The following is a 17,323-nucleotide window of genomic DNA, read 5'->3' on the forward strand; positions in this document are numbered from 1 at the left end:
AGAGCAAACAACTGAATCCCCAACAACTTTAGAAGCAACAACTGAATCCTCAACTGTGGAAACAACTGAATCCACAACTGCAGAACCAACAACAACTGAATCCCCGACAACTGTGGAAACAACTGAATCCACAACTGCAGAACCAACAACAACTGAATCCCCGACAACTATGGAAACAACTACATCGCCAACAACAACTGAATCCCCGACTACAGAGCAAACAACTGAATCCCCAACAACTTTAGAAGCAACAACTGAATCCTCAACTGTGGAAACAACTGAATCCACAACTGCAGAACCAACAACAACTGAATCCCGGACAACTGTAAAAACAACTGAATCCACAACTGCAGAACCAACAACAACTGAATCCCCGACGACTGTGGAAACAACTGAATCCACAACTGCAGAACCAACAACAACTGAATCCTCAACAACTGTGGAAACAACTGAATCCACAACTGCAGAACCAACAACAACCGAATCCCCGACAACTGCAGAAACAACTGCATTCCCAACAACAACTGAATCCCCGACTACAGAGCAAACAACTGAATCCCCAACAACTTTAGAAGCAACAACTGAATCCTCAACAACTGTGAAAACAACTGAATCCACAACTGCAGAACCAACAACAACTGATTCCCCGACAACTGCAGAAACAACTGCATCCCTAACAACAACGGCAGAACCAACAACAACTGAATCCCCAACAACAACTGAATCCCCGACTACAGAGCAAACAACTGAATCCCCAACAACTTTAGAAGCAACAACTGAATCCTCAACTGTGGAAACAACTGAATCCACAACTGCAGAACCAACAACAACTGAATCCCCGACAACTGTGCAAACAACTGAATCCACAACTGCAGAACCAACAACAACTGAATCCCCGACGACTGTAGAAACAACTGAATCCACAACTGCAGAACCAACAACAACTGAATCCTCAACAACTGTGGAAACAACTGAATCCACAACTGCAGAACCAACAACAACCGAATCCCCGACAACTGCAGAAACAACTGCATTCCCAACAACAACTGAATCCCCGACAACTGTGGAAACAACTGAATCCACAACTGCAGAACCAACAACTGAATCCCCAACAACAACTGAATCCCCGACTACAGAGCAAACAACAACGGAATCCCCAACAGCTTCAGAAGCAACAACAGGTGAATCCCCAACAACTTCAGAAGCCATCAGTGAATCCTCAACAACTGTGGAAGCAACAATTGAATCACTGACAACTGCAGAAACAACTGCATCCCAAACAACAACTGCAGAACCAACAACAACCCCAGAACCAACAACTGAATCCCCCACAACTTCAGAAGCAACAACTGAATCCTCAACTGTGGAAACAACTGAATCCACAACTGTAGAACCAACAACAACTGAATCCCAGACAACTGTGGAAACAACTGAATCCACAACTGCAGAACCAACAACAACTGAATCCCCGACAACTATGGAAACAACTGCATCGCCAACAACAACTGAATCCCCGACTACAGAGCAAACAACTGAATCCCCAACAACTTTAGAAGCAACAACTGAATCCTCAACTGTGGAAACAACTGAATCCACAACTGCAGAACCAACAACAACTGAATCCCCGACAACTGTGGAAACAACTGAATCCACAACTGCAGAACCAACAACAACTGAATCCTCAACAAATGTGGAAACAACTGAATCCACAACTGCAGAACCAACAACAACTGAATCCCCGACGACTGTGGAAACAACTGAATCCACAACTGCAGAACCAACAACAACTGAATCCTCAACAACTGTGGAAACAACTGAATCCACAACTGCAGAACCAACAACAACTGAATCTCCGACAACTGCAGAAACAACTGCATTCCCAACAACAACTGAATCCCCGACTACAGAGCAAACAACTGAATCCCCAACAACTTTAGAAGCAACAACTGAATCCTCAACAACTGTGAAAACAACTGAATCCACAACTGCAGAACCAACAACAACTGATTCCCCGACAACTGCAGAAACAACTGCATCCCTAACAACAACGGCAGAACCAACAACAACTGAATCCCCAACAACAACTGAATCCCCGACTACAGAGCAAACAACTGAATCCCCAACAACTTTAGAAGCAACAACTGAATCCTCAACTGTGGAAACAACTGAATCCACAACTGCAGAACCAACAACAACTGAATCCCCGATAACTGTGGAAACAACTGAATCCACAACTGCAGAACCAACAACAACTGAATCCCCGACAACTATGGAAACAACTGCATCGCCAACAACAACTGAATCCCCGACTACAGAGCAAACAACTGAATCCCCAACAACTTTAGAAGCAACAACTGAATCCTCAACTGTGGAAACAACTGAATCCACAACTGCAGAACCAACAACAACTGATTCCCTGACAACTGCAGAAACAACTGCATCCCTAACAACAACGGCAGAACCAACAACAACTGAATCCCCAACAACAACTGAATCCCCGAATACAGAGCAAACAACAACTGAAATCCTAACAACTTCAGAACCAACAACAAGTGAATCCCAAACAGCAACTGCAGAACCAACAACTGAATCCCCAACAACTTCAGAACTAACAACAAGTGAATCCCAAACAACAAATGCAGAACCAACAACTGAATCCCCAAAAACAACTGAATCCCCGACTACAGAGCAAACAACAACGGAATCCCCAACAGCTTCAGAAGCAACAACAGGTGAATCCCCAACAACTTCAGAAGCCATCAGTGAATCCTCAACAACTGTGGAAGCAACAACTGAATCACTGACAACTGCAGAAACAACTGCATCCCAAACAACAACTGCAGAACCAACAACAACCCCAGAACCAACAACTGAATCCCCCACAACTTCAGAAGCAACAACTGAATCCTCAACAACTGTGGAAATAACTGAATCCACAACTGCAGAACCAACAACAACTGAATCCCCGACAACTATGGAAACAACTGCATCGCCAACAACAACTGAATCCCCGACTACAGAGCAAACAACTGAATCCCCAACAACTTTAGAAGCAACAACTGAATCCTCAACTGTGGAAACAACTGAATCCACAACTGCAGAACCAACAACAACTGAATCCCCGACAACTGTGGAAACAACTGAATCCACAACTGCAGAACCAACAACTGAATCCCCAACAACAACTGAATCCCCGACTACAGAGCAAACAACAACGGAATCCCCAACAGCTTCAGAAGCAACAACAGGTGAATCCCCAACAACTTCAGAAGCCATCAGTGAATCCTCAACAACTGTGGAAGCAACAACTGAATCACTGACAACTGCAGAAACAACTGCATCCCAAACAACAACTGCAGAACCAACAACAACCCCAGAACCAACAACTGAATCCCCCACAACTTCAGAAGCAACAACTGAATCCTCAACAACTGTGGAAATAACTGAATCCACAACTGCAGAACCAACAACAACTGAATCCCCGACGACTGTGGAAACATCTGAATCCACAACTGCAGAACCAACAACAACTGAATCCTCAACAACTGTGGAAACAACTGAATCCACAACTGCAGAACCAACAACAACTGAATCCCCGACAACTGCAGAAACAACTGCATTCCCAACAACAACTGAATCCCCGACTACAGAGCAAACAACTGAATCCCCAACAACTTTAGAAGCAACAACTGAATCCTCAACAACTGTGAAAACAACTGAATCCACAACTGCAGAACCAACAACAACTGATTCCCCGACACCTGCAGAAACAACTGCATCCCTAACAACAACGGCAGAACCAACAACAACTGAATCCCCAACAACAACTGAATCCCCGAATACAGAGCAAACAACAACTGAAATCCTAACAACTTCAGAACCAACAACAAGTGAATCCCAAACAGCAACTGCAGAACCAACAACTGAATCCCCAACAACTTCAGAACTAACAACAAGTGAATCCCAAACAACAAATGCAGAACCAACAACTGAATCCCCAAAAACAACTGAATCCCCGACTACAGAGCAAACAACAACGGAATCCCCAACAGCTTCAGAAGCAACAACAGGTGAATCCCCAACAACTTCAGAAGCCATCAGTGAATCCTCAACAACTGTGGAAGCAACAACTGAATCACTGACAACTGCAGAAACAACTGCATCCCAAACAACAACTGCAGAACCAACAACAACCCCAGAACCAACAACTGAATCCCCCACAACTTCAGAAGCAACAACTGAATCCTCAACAACTGTGGAAATAACTGAATCCACAACTGCAGAACCAACAACAACTGAATCCCCGACAACTATGGAAACAACTGCATCGCCAACAACAACTGAATCCCCGACTACAGAGCAAACAACTGAATCCCCAACAACTTTAGAAGCAACAACTGAATCCTCAACTGTGGAAACAACTGAATCCACAACTGCAGAACCAACAACAACTGAATCCCCGACAACTGTGGAAACAACTGAATCCACAACTGCAGAACCAACAACTGAATCCCCAACAACAACTGAATCCCCGACTACAGAGCAAACAACAACGGAATCCCCAACAGCTTCAGAAGCAACAACAGGTGAATCCCCAACAACTTCAGAAGCCATCAGTGAATCCTCAACAACTGTGGAAGCAACAACTGAATCACTGACAACTGCAGAAACAACTGCATCCCAAACAACAACTGCAGAACCAACAACAACCCCAGAACCAACAACTGAATCCCCCACAACTTCAGAAGCAACAACTGAATCCTCAACAACTGTGGAAATAACTGAATCCACAACTGCAGAACCAACAACAACTGAATCCCCGACAACTATGGAAACAACTGCATCGCCAACAACATATGAATCCCCGACTACAGAGCAAACAACTGAATCCCCAACAACTTTAGAAGCAACAACTGAATCCTCAACTGTGGAAACAACTGAATCCACAACTGTAGAACCAACAACAACTGAATCCCCGACAACTGTGGAAACAACTGAATCCACAACTGCAGAACCAACAACAACTGAATCCCCGACAACTATGGAAACAACTGCATCGCCAACAACAACTGAATCCCCGACTACAGAGCAAACAACTGAATCCCCAACAACTTTAGAAGCAACAACTGAATCACTGACAACTGCAGAAACAACTGCATCCCAAACAACAACTGCAGAACCAACAACAACCCCAGAACCAACAACTGAATCCCCCACAACTTCAGAAGCAACAACTGAATCCTCAACAACTGTGGAAATAACTGAATCCACAACTGCAGAACCAACAACAACTGAATCCCCGACGACTGTGGAAACAACTGAATCCACAACTGCAGAACCAACAACAACTGAATCCTCAACAACTGTGGAAACAACTGAATCCACAACTGCAGAACCAACAACAACTGAATCCCCGACAACTGCAGAAACAACTGCATTCCCAACAACAACTGAATCCCCGACTACAGAGCAAACAACTGAATCCCCAACAACTTTAGAAGCAACAACTGAATCCTCAACAACTGTGAAAACAACTGAATCCACAACTGCAGAACCAACAACAACTGATTCCCCGACACCTGCAGAAACAACTGCATCCCTAACAACAACGGCAGAACCAACAACAACTGAATCCCCAACAACAACTGAATCCCCGAATACAGAGCAAACAACAACTGAAATCCTAACAACTTCAGAACCAACAACAAGTGAATCCCAAACAGCAACTGCAGAACCAACAACTGAATCCCCAACAACTTCAGAACTAACAACAAGTGAATCCCAAACAACAAATGCAGAACCAACAACTGAATCCCCAAAAACAACTGAATCCCCGACTACAGAGCAAACAACAACGGAATCCCCAACAGCTTCAGAAGCAACAACAGGTGAATCCCCAACAACTTCAGAAGCCATCAGTGAATCCTCAACAACTGTGGAAGCAACAACTGAATCACTGACAACTGCAGAAACAACTGCATCCCAAACAACAACTGCAGAACCAACAACAACCCCAGAACCAACAACTGAATCCCCCACAACTTCAGAAGCAACAACTGAATCCTCAACAACTGTGGAAATAACTGAATCCACAACTGCAGAACCAACAACAACTGAATCCCCGACAACTATGGAAACAACTGCATCGCCAACAACAACTGAATCCCCGACTACAGAGCAAACAACTGAATCCCCAACAACTTTAGAAGCAACAACTGAATCCTCAACTGTGGAAACAACTGAATCCACAACTGCAGAACCAACAACAACTGAATCCCCGACAACTGTGGAAACAACTGAATCCACAACTGCAGAACCAACAACTGAATCCCCAACAACAACTGAATCCCCGACTACAGAGCAAACAACAACGGAATCCCCAACAGCTTCAGAAGCAACAACAGGTGAATCCCCAACAACTTCAGAAGCCATCAGTGAATCCTCAACAACTGTGGAAGCAACAACTGAATCACTGACAACTGCAGAAACAACTGCATCCCAAACAACAACTGCAGAACCAACAACAACCCCAGAACCAACAACTGAATCCCCCACAACTTCAGAAGCAACAACTGAATCCTCAACAACTGTGGAAATAACTGAATCCACAACTGCAGAACCAACAACAACTGAATCCCCGACAACTATGGAAACAACTGCATCGCCAACAACATATGAATCCCCGACTACAGAGCAAACAACTGAATCCCCAACAACTTTAGAAGCAACAACTGAATCCTCAACTGTGGAAACAACTGAATCCACAACTGTAGAACCAACAACAACTGAATCCCCGACAACTGTGGAAACAACTGAATCCACAACTGCAGAACCAACAACAACTGAATCCCCGACAACTATGGAAACAACTGCATCGCCAACAACAACTGAATCCCCGACTACAGAGCAAACAACTGAATCCCCAACAACTTTAGAAGCAACAACTGAATCCTCAACTGTGGAAACAACTGAATCCACAACTGCAGAACCAACAACAACTGAATCCCCGACAACTGTGGAAACAACTGAATCCACAACTGCAGAATCAACAACAACTGAATCCTCAACAAATGTGGAAACAACTGAATCCACAACTGCAGAACCAACAACAACTGAATCCCCGACGACTGTGGAAACAACTGAATCCACAACTGCAGAACCAACAACAACTGAATCCTCAACAACTGTGGAAACAACTGAATCCACAACTGCAGAACCAACAACAACTGAATCTCCGACAACTGCAGAAACAACTGCATTACCAACAACAACTGAATCCCCGACTACAGAGCAAACAACTGAATCCCCAACAACTTTAGAAGCAACAACTGAATCCTCAACAACTGTGAAAACAACTGAATCCACAACTGCAGAACCAACAACAACTGATTCCCCGACAACTGCAGAAACAACTGCATCCCTAACAACAACGGCAGAACCAGCAACAACTGAATCCCCAACAACAACTGAATCCCCGACATCAGAGCAAACAACTGAATCCCCAACAACTTTAGAAGCAACAACTGAATCCTCAACTGTGGAAACAACTGAATCCACAACTGCAGAACCAACAACAACTGAATCCCCGACAACTGTGGAAACAACTGAATCCACAACTGCAGAACCAACAACAACTGAATCCCCGACAACTATGGAAACAACTGCATCGCCAACAACAACTGAATCCCCGACTACAGAGCAAACAACTGAATCCCCAACAACTTTAGAAGCAACAACTGAATCCTCAACTGTGGAAACAACTGAATCCACAACTGCAGAACCAACAACAACTGAATCCCCGACAACTGTGGAAACAACTGAATCCACAACTGCAGAACCAACAACAACTGAATCCTCAACAACTGTGGAAACAACTGAATCCACAACTGCAGAACCAACAACAACTGAATCCCCGACGACTGTGGAAACAACTGAATCCACAACTGCAGAACCAACAACAACTGAATCCTCAACAACTGTGGAAACAACTGAATCCACAACTGCAGAACCAACAACAACTGAATCCCCGACAACTGCAGAAACAACTGCATTCCCAACAACAACTGAATCCCCGACTACAGAGCAAACAACTGAATCCCCAACAACTTTAGAAGCAACAACTGAATCCTCAACAACTGTGAAAACAACTGAATCCACAACTGCAGAACCAACAACAACTGATTCCCCGACAACTGCAGAAACAACTGCATCCCTAACAACAACGGCAGAACCAACAACAACTGAATCCCCAACAACAACTGAATCCCCGAATACAGAGCAAACAACAACTGAAATCCTAACAACTTCAGAACTAACAACAAGTGAATCCCAAACAACAAATGCAGAACCAACAACTGAATCCCCAAAAACAACTGAATCCCCGACTACAGAGCAAACAACAACGGAATCCCAAACAGCTTCAGAAGCAACAACAGGTGAATCCCCAACAACTTCAGAAGCCATCAGTGAATCCTCAACAACTGTGGAAGCAACAACTGAATCACTGACAACTGCAGAAACAACTGCATCCCAAACAACAACTGCAGAACCAACAACAACCCCAGAACCAACAACTGAATCCCCCACAACTTCAGAAGCAACAACTGAATCCTCAACAACTGTGGAAATAACTGAATCCACAACTGCAGAACCAACAACAACTGAATCCCCGACAACTATGGAAACAACTGCATCGCCAACAACAACTGAATCCCCGACTACAGAGCAAACAACTGAATCCCCAACAACTTTAGAAGCAACAACTGAATCCTCAACTGTGGAAACAACTGAATCCACAACTGCAGAACCAACAATAACTGAATCCCCGACAACTGTGGAAACAACTGAATCCACAACTGCAGAACCAACAACAACTGAATCCCCGACAACTATGGAAACAACTACATCGCCAACAACAACTGAATCCCCGACTACAGAGCAAACAACTGAATCCCCAACAACTTTAGAAGCAACAACTGAATCCTCAACTGTGGAAACAACTGAATCCACAACTGCAGAACCAACAACAACTGAATCCCCGACAACTGTGCAAACAACTGAATCCACAACTGCAGAACCAACAACAACTGAATCCCCGACGACTGTGGAAACAACTGAATCCACAACTGCAGAACCAACAACAACTGAATCCTCAACAACTGTGGAAACAACTGAATCCACAACTGCAGAACCAACAACAACCGAATCCCTGACAACTGCAGAAACAACTGCATTCCCAACAACAACTGAATCCCCGACTACAGAGCAAACAACTGAATCCCCAACAACTTTAGAAGCAACAACTGAATCCTCAACAACTGTGAAAACAACTGAATCTACAACTGCAGAACCAAAAACAACTGATTCCCCGACAACTGCAGAAACAACTGCATCCCTAACAACAACGGCAGAACCAACAACAACTGAATCCCCAACAACAACTGAATCCCCGACTACAGAGCAAACAACTGAATCCCCAACAACTTTAGAAGCAACAACTGAATCCTCAACTGTGGAAACAACTGAATCCACAACTGCAGAACCAACAACAACTGAATCCCCGACAACTGTGGAAACAACTGAATCCACAACTACAGAACCAACAACTGAATCCCCAACAACAACTGAATCCCCGACTACAGAGCAAACAACAACGGAATCCCCAACAGCTTCAGAAGCAACAACAGGTGAATCCCCAACAACTTCAGAAGCCATCAGTGAATCCTCAACAACTGTGGAAGCAACAACTGAATCACTGACAACTGCAGAAACAACTGCATACCAAACAACAACTGCAGAACCAACAACAACCCCAGAACCAACAACTGAATCCCCCACAACTTCAGAAGCAACAACTGAATCCTCAACAACTGTGGAAATAACTGAATCCACAACTGCAGAACCAACAACAACTGAATCCCCGACAACTATGGAAACAACTGCATCGCCAACAACATCTGAATCCCCGACTACAGAGCAAACAACTGAATCCCCAACAACTTTAGAAGCAACAACTGAATCCTCAACTGTGGAAACAACTGAATCCACAACTGTAGAACCAACAACAACTGAATCCCCGACAACTGTGGAAACAACTGAATCCACAACTGCAGAACCAACAACAACTGAATCCCCGACAACTATGGAAACAACTGCATCGCCAACAACAACTGAATCCCCGACTACAGAGCAAACAACTGAATCCCCAACAACTTTAGAAGCAACAACTGAATCCTCAACTGTGGAAACAACTGAATCCACAACTGCAGAACCAACAACAACTGAATCCCCGACAACTGTGGAAACAACTGAATCCACAACTGCAGAACCAACAACAACTGAATCCTCAACAAATGTGGAAACAACTGAATCCACAACTGCAGAACCAACAACAACTGAATCCCCGACGACTGTGGAAACAACTGAATCCACAACTGCAGAACCAACAACAACTGAATCCTCAACAACTGTGGAAACAACTGAATCCACAACTGCAGAACTAACAACAACTGAATCTCCGACAACTGCAGAAACAACTGCATTCCCAACAACAACTGAATCCCCGACTACAGAGCAAACAACTGAATCCCCAACAACTTTAGAAGCAACAACTGAATCCTCAACAACTGTGAAAACAACTGAATCCACAACTGCAGAACCAACAACAACTGATTCCCCGACAACTGCAGAAACAACTGCATCCCTAACAACAACGGCAGAACCAACAACAACTGAATCCCCAACAACAACTGAATCCCCGACTACAGAGCAAACAACTGAATCCCCAACAACATTAGAAGCAACAACTGAATCCTCAACTGTGGAAACAACTGAATCCACAACTGCAGAACCAACAACAACTGAATCCCCGACAACTGTGGAAACAACTGAATCCACAACTGCAGAACCAACAACAACTGAATCCCCGACAACTATGGAAACAACTGCATCGCCAACAACAACTGAATCCCCGACTACAGAGCAAACAACTGAATCCCCAACAACTTTAGAAGCAACAACTGAATCCTCAACTGTGGAAACAACTGAATCCAGAAATGCAGAACCAACAACAACTGAATCCCCGACAACTGTGGAAACAACTGAATCCACAACTGCAGAACCAACAACAACTGAATCCTCAACAACTGTGGAAACAACTGAATCCACAACTGCAGAACCAACAACAACTGAATCCCCGACGACTGTGGAAACAACTGAATCCACAACTGCAGAACCAACAACAACTGAATCCTCAACAACTGTGGAAACAACTGAATCCACAACTGCAGAACCAACAACAACTGAATCCCCGACAACTGCAGAAACAACTGCATTCCCAACAACAACTGAATCCCCGACTACAGAGCAAACAACTGAATCCCCAACAACTTTAGAAGCAACAACTGAATCCTCAACAACTGTGAAAACAACTGAATCCACAACTGCAGAACCAACAACAACTGATTCCCCGACAACTGCAGAAACAACTGCATCCCTAACAACAACGGCAGAACCAACAACAACTGAATCCCCAACAACAACTGAATCCCCGAATACAGAGCAAACAACAACTGAAATCCTAACAACTTCAGAACCAACAATAAGTGAATCCCAAACAACGACTGCAGAACCAACAACTGAATCCCCAACAACTTCAGAACTAACAACAACTGACTCTCCAACAACTGTATTGCCAACAACTGCAGAACTAACAACAGGTGAATCTCCAACAACTGAATCCCCGACAACAGCAGAACCAACAGCAACTGAATCCACAACAACAACTGATTCCCCGACATCAGAGCAAACAACAACTGAATCCCCGACAACTGCAGAACCAACAAGTGAATCACCAACAACAACTGAATCCCCGACAACAGAGCAAACAACAACTGAAATCCTAACAACTTCAGAAGCAACAACTGTATCCTCAACAACTACAGAAGCCATCAGTGAATCCTCAACAACTTTAGAAGCAACAACTGAATCCTCAACTGTGGAAACAACTGAATCCACAACTGCAGAACTAACAACAACTGAATCCCCGACAACTTCAGAAACAACTGCATCCCCAACTACAACTGAATCCCTGACTACAGAGCAAACAACTGAATCCCCAACAACTTTAGAAGCAACAACTGAATCCTCAACAACTGTGGAAACAACTGAATCCATAACTGCAGAACCAACAAAAACTGATTCCCCGACAACTGCAGAAACAACTGCATCCCTAACAACAATGGCAGAACCAACAACAACTGAATCCCCAACAACAACTGAATCCCCGACTACAGAGCAAACAACAACTGAAATCCTAACAACTTCAGAACCAACAATAAGTGAATCCCAAACAACGACTGCAGAACCAACAACTGAATCCCCAACAACTTCAGAACTAACAACAACTGACTCTCCAACAACTGTATTGCCAACAACTGCAGAACTAACAACAGGTGAATCTCCAACAACTGAATCCCCGACAACAGCAGAACCAACAGCAACTGAATCCACAACAACAACTGATTCCCCGACATCAGAGCAAACAACAACTGAATCCCCGACAACTGCAGAACCAACAAGTGAATCACCAACAACAACTGAATCCCCGACTACAGAGCAAACAACAACTGAAATCCTAACAACTTCAGAAGCAACAACTGTATCCTCAACAACTACAGAAGCCATCAGTGAATCCTCAACAACTATGGACGCAACAACTGAATCACCGACAGCTTCAGAAACAACTGCATCCCTAACAACAACTGCAGATCTACCAACAACTGAATCACCGACAACAACTGAATCCCTGACTACAGAGCAAACAACAACTGAAATCCTAACAACGTCAGAAGCAACAACTGAATCCCCAACAACTTCAGAACCAACAACAAGTGAATCCCAAACAACGTCTGCAGAACCAACAAGTGAATCACCAACAACAACTGCAGAACCAACAACGACTGCAGAACAAACAACTGAATCCCTAACAACTTCGGAAGCAACAACAGGTGAATCCCCAACAACTTCAGAAGCCATCAGTGAATCCTCAACAACTGTGGAAGCAACAACTGAATCACCGACAACTGCAGAAACAACTGCATCCCTAACAACAACTGCAGAACTACCAACAACTGAATCACCGACAACAACTGAATCCCCGACTACAGAGCAAACAACAACTGAAATCCTAACAACGTCAGAAGCAACAACTGAATCCCCAACAACTTCAGAACCAACAGCAACTGAATCCCCGACAACTGCAGAACCAACAAGTGAATCACCAACAACAACTGCAGAACCAACAACGACCGCAGAACAAACAACTGAATCCCCAACAACTGCGGAAGCAACAACAGGTGAATACCCAACAACTTCAGAAGCCATCAGTGAATCCTCAACAACTGTGGAAGCTACAACTGAATCACCGACAACTGCAGAAATAACTGCATCCCTAACAACAACTGCAGAACCAACAACAACCCCAGAATCAACAACGACTGCAGAAGCAACAACTGAATCCTCAACTGTGGAAACAACTGAATCCACAACTGCAGAACCAAAAACAACTGAATCCTCAACAACTGTGGAAACAACTGAATCCACAACTGCAGAACCAACAACTGAATCCCCGACAACTGCAGAAACAACTGCATCCCCAACAACAACTGAATCCCCGACTACAGAGCAAACAACAACTGAATCCCCCACAACTTCAGAAGCAACAACTGAATCCTCAGCAACTGTGGAAACAACTGAATCCACAACTGCAGAACAAACAGAAACTGATTCGCCGACAACTGCAGAAAAAACTGCATCCCTAACAACAACGGCAGAACCAACAACAAGTGAATCCCCAACAACAATTGAATCCCCAACAACAGAGCAAGCAACTGAAATCCTAACAACTTCGGAAGCAACAACTGAATTCCCAACAACTTCAAAACCAACAACAAGTGAATCCCAAACAACAAATGAAGAACCAACAACTGAATCCCCAACAACAACTGAATCCCCTACTACAGAGCAAACAAGAACGGAATCCCAAACAGCTTCAGAAGCAACAACAGGTGAATCCCCAACAACTTCAGAAGCCATCAGTGAATCCTCAACAACTGTGGAAGCAACAACTGAATCACCGACAACTGCAGAAACAACTGCATCCCTAACAACAACTGCAGAACCAACAACAACCCCAGAACCAACAACGACTGCAGAACCAACAACTGAATCCCCAACAACTTTAGAAGCAACAACTGAATCCTCAACTGTGGAAACAACTGAATCCACAACTGCAGAACCAACAACAACTGAATCCCGGACAACTGTAAAAACAACTGAATCCACAACTGCAGAACCAACAACAACTGAATCCTCAACAACTGTGGAAACAACTGAATCCACAACTGCAGAACCAACAACAATTGATTCCCCGACAACTGCAGAAACAACTGCATTCTCAACAACAACTGAATCCCCGACTACAGAGCAAACAACTGAATCCCCAACAACTTTAGAAGCAACAACTGAATCCTCAACAACTGTGGAAACAACTGAATCCACAACTGCAGAACCAACAACAACTGATTCCCCGACAACTGCAGAAACAACTGCATCCCTAACAACAACGGCAGAACCAACAACAACTGAATCCCCAACAACAACGGAATCCCCGACTACAGAGCAAACAACAACTGAATTCCTAACAACTTCAGAACCAACAACAAGTGAATCCCAAACAACGACTGCAGAACCAACAACTGAATCCCCAACAACTTCAGAACTAACAACAACTGACTTTCCAACAACTGTATTGCCAACAACTGCAGAACTAACAACAGGTGAATCTCCAACAACTGAATCCCCGACAACAGCAGAACCAACAACAACTGAATCCACAACAACAACTGATTCCCCGCATTCAGAGCAAACAACAACTGAATCCCCGACAACTGCAGAACCAACAAGTGAATCACCAACAACAACTGAATCCCCGACTACAGAACAAACAACAACTGAAATCCTAACAACGTCAGAAGCAACAACTGAATCCTCAACAACTACAGAAGCCATCAGTGAATCCTCAACAACTGTGGAAGCAACAACTGAATCACCGACAACTGCAGAAACAACTGCATCCCTAACAACAACTGCAGAACTACGAACAACTGAATCACCGACAACAACTGAATCCCCGACTACAGAGCAAACAACAACTGAAATCCTAACAACGTCAGAAGCAACAACTGAATCCCCAACAACTTCAGAACCAACAGCAACTGAATCCCCGACAACTGCAGAACCAACAAGTGAATCACCAACAACAACTGCAGAACCAACAACGACTGCAGAACAAACAACTGAATCCCTAACAACTTCGGAAGCAACAACAGGTGAATCCCCAACAACTTCAGAAGCCATCAATGAATCCTCAACAACTGTGGAAGCAACAACTGAATCACCGACAACTGCAGAAACAACTGCATCCCTAACAACAACTGCAGAACCAACAACAACCCCAGAATCAACAACGACTGCAGAACCAACAACTGAATCCCCAACAACTTCAGAAGCAACAACTGAATCCTCAACAACTGTGGAAACAACAGAATCCACAACTGCAGAACCAACAACAACTGAATCCCCGACAACTGCAGAAACAACTGCATCCCCAACAACAACTGAATCACCGACTACAGAGCAAACAACTGAATCCCCAACAACTTTAGAAGCAACAACTGAATCCTCAACAACTGTGGAAACAACTGAATCCACAATTGCAAAACCAACAACAACTGATTCCCCGACAACTGCAGAAACAACTGCATCCCTAACAACAACGGCAGAATCAACAACAACTGAATCCCTGAAGACAAAACAAACAACAACTGAATCACCGACAACTGCAGAAACAACTGCATCCCTAACAACAACTGCAGAACTAACAACAACTGAATCACCGACAACAACTGAATCCCCGACTACAGAGCAAACAACAACGGAAATCCTAACAACAACAAAAGCAACAACTGAATCCCCAACAACTTCAGAACCAACAACAAGTGAATCCCAAACAACAACTGCAGAACCAACAACGACTGCAGAACAAACAACTGAATCCCTAACAACTTCGGAAGCAACAACAGGTGAATCCCCATCAACTTCAGAAGCCATCAGTGAATCCTCAACAACTGTGGAAGCAACAACTGAATCACCGACAACTGCAGAAACAACTGCATCCCTAACAACAACTGCAGAACCAACAACAACCTCAGAATCAACAACGACTGCACAACCAACAACTGAATCCCCAACAACTTCAGAAGCAACAACTGAATCCTCAACAACTGTGGAAACAACTGAATCCACAACTGCAGAACCAACAACAACTGAATCCCCGACAACTGCACAAACAACTGCATCCCCAACAACAACTGAATCCCCGACTACAGAGCAAACAACTGAATCCCCAACAACTTTAGAAGCAACAACTGAGTCCTCAACAACAGTGGAAACAACTGAATCCACAATTGCAGAACCAACAACAACTGATTCTCCGACAACTGCAGAAACAACTGCATCCCTAACAACAACGGCAGAATCAACAACAACTGAATCCCCGACTACAGAGCAAACAACAACTGAAATCCTAACAACTTCAGAACCAACAACAAGTGAATCCCAAACAATGACTGCAGAACCAACAACTGAATCCCCAACAACTTCAGAACTAACAACAGGTGAATCTCCAACAACTGAATCCCCGACAACAACAGAACCAACAACACCTGAATCCATAACACCAACTGATTCCCCGCCTACAGAGCAAACAACAACTGAATCCCCGACAACTGCAGAACCAACAAGTGAATCACCAACAACAACTGAATCCCCGACTACAGAGCAAACAACACCTGAAATCCGAACAACTTCGGAAGCAACAATTGAATCCCCAACAACTTCAGAACCAACAACAAGTGAATCCCAAACAACGACTGCAGAACCAACAAGTGAATCACTAACAACAACCACAGAACCAACAACGACTGCAGAACAAACAACTGAATCCCCAACAACTTCAGAAGCAACAACAGGTGAATCCCCAACAACTTCAGAAGCCATCAGTGAATCCTCAACAACTGTGAAAGCAACAACTGAATCACCGACAACTGCAGAAACAACTGCATCCCTAACAACAATTGCGGAACCAACAACAACCCCGGAACCAACAACGACTGCAGAACCAACAACTGAATCCCCAACAACTTCAGAAGCAACAACTGAATCCTCAACAACTGTGGAAACAACTGAATCCACAACTGCAGAA

General features: G+C 44.0%; 1 pseudogene; it reads left to right on the plus strand.

The window, feature by feature from the left end:
- The first annotated feature begins 1,378 nt into the window (after positions 1-1,378).
- On the plus strand, positions 1,379-16,121 carry LOC133351277 (transcription factor SPT20 homolog; annotated as a pseudogene).
- Positions 16,122-17,323: the final 1,202 nt, after the last annotated feature.

This window comes from Lethenteron reissneri, chromosome 36 (assembly GCF_015708825.2).
Source record: "Lethenteron reissneri isolate LAM-NWPU_2019-01 chromosome 36, ASM1570882v1, whole genome shotgun sequence".
In the NCBI taxonomy this organism is placed as follows: domain Eukaryota; kingdom Metazoa; phylum Chordata; class Hyperoartia; order Petromyzontiformes; family Petromyzontidae; genus Lethenteron; species Lethenteron reissneri.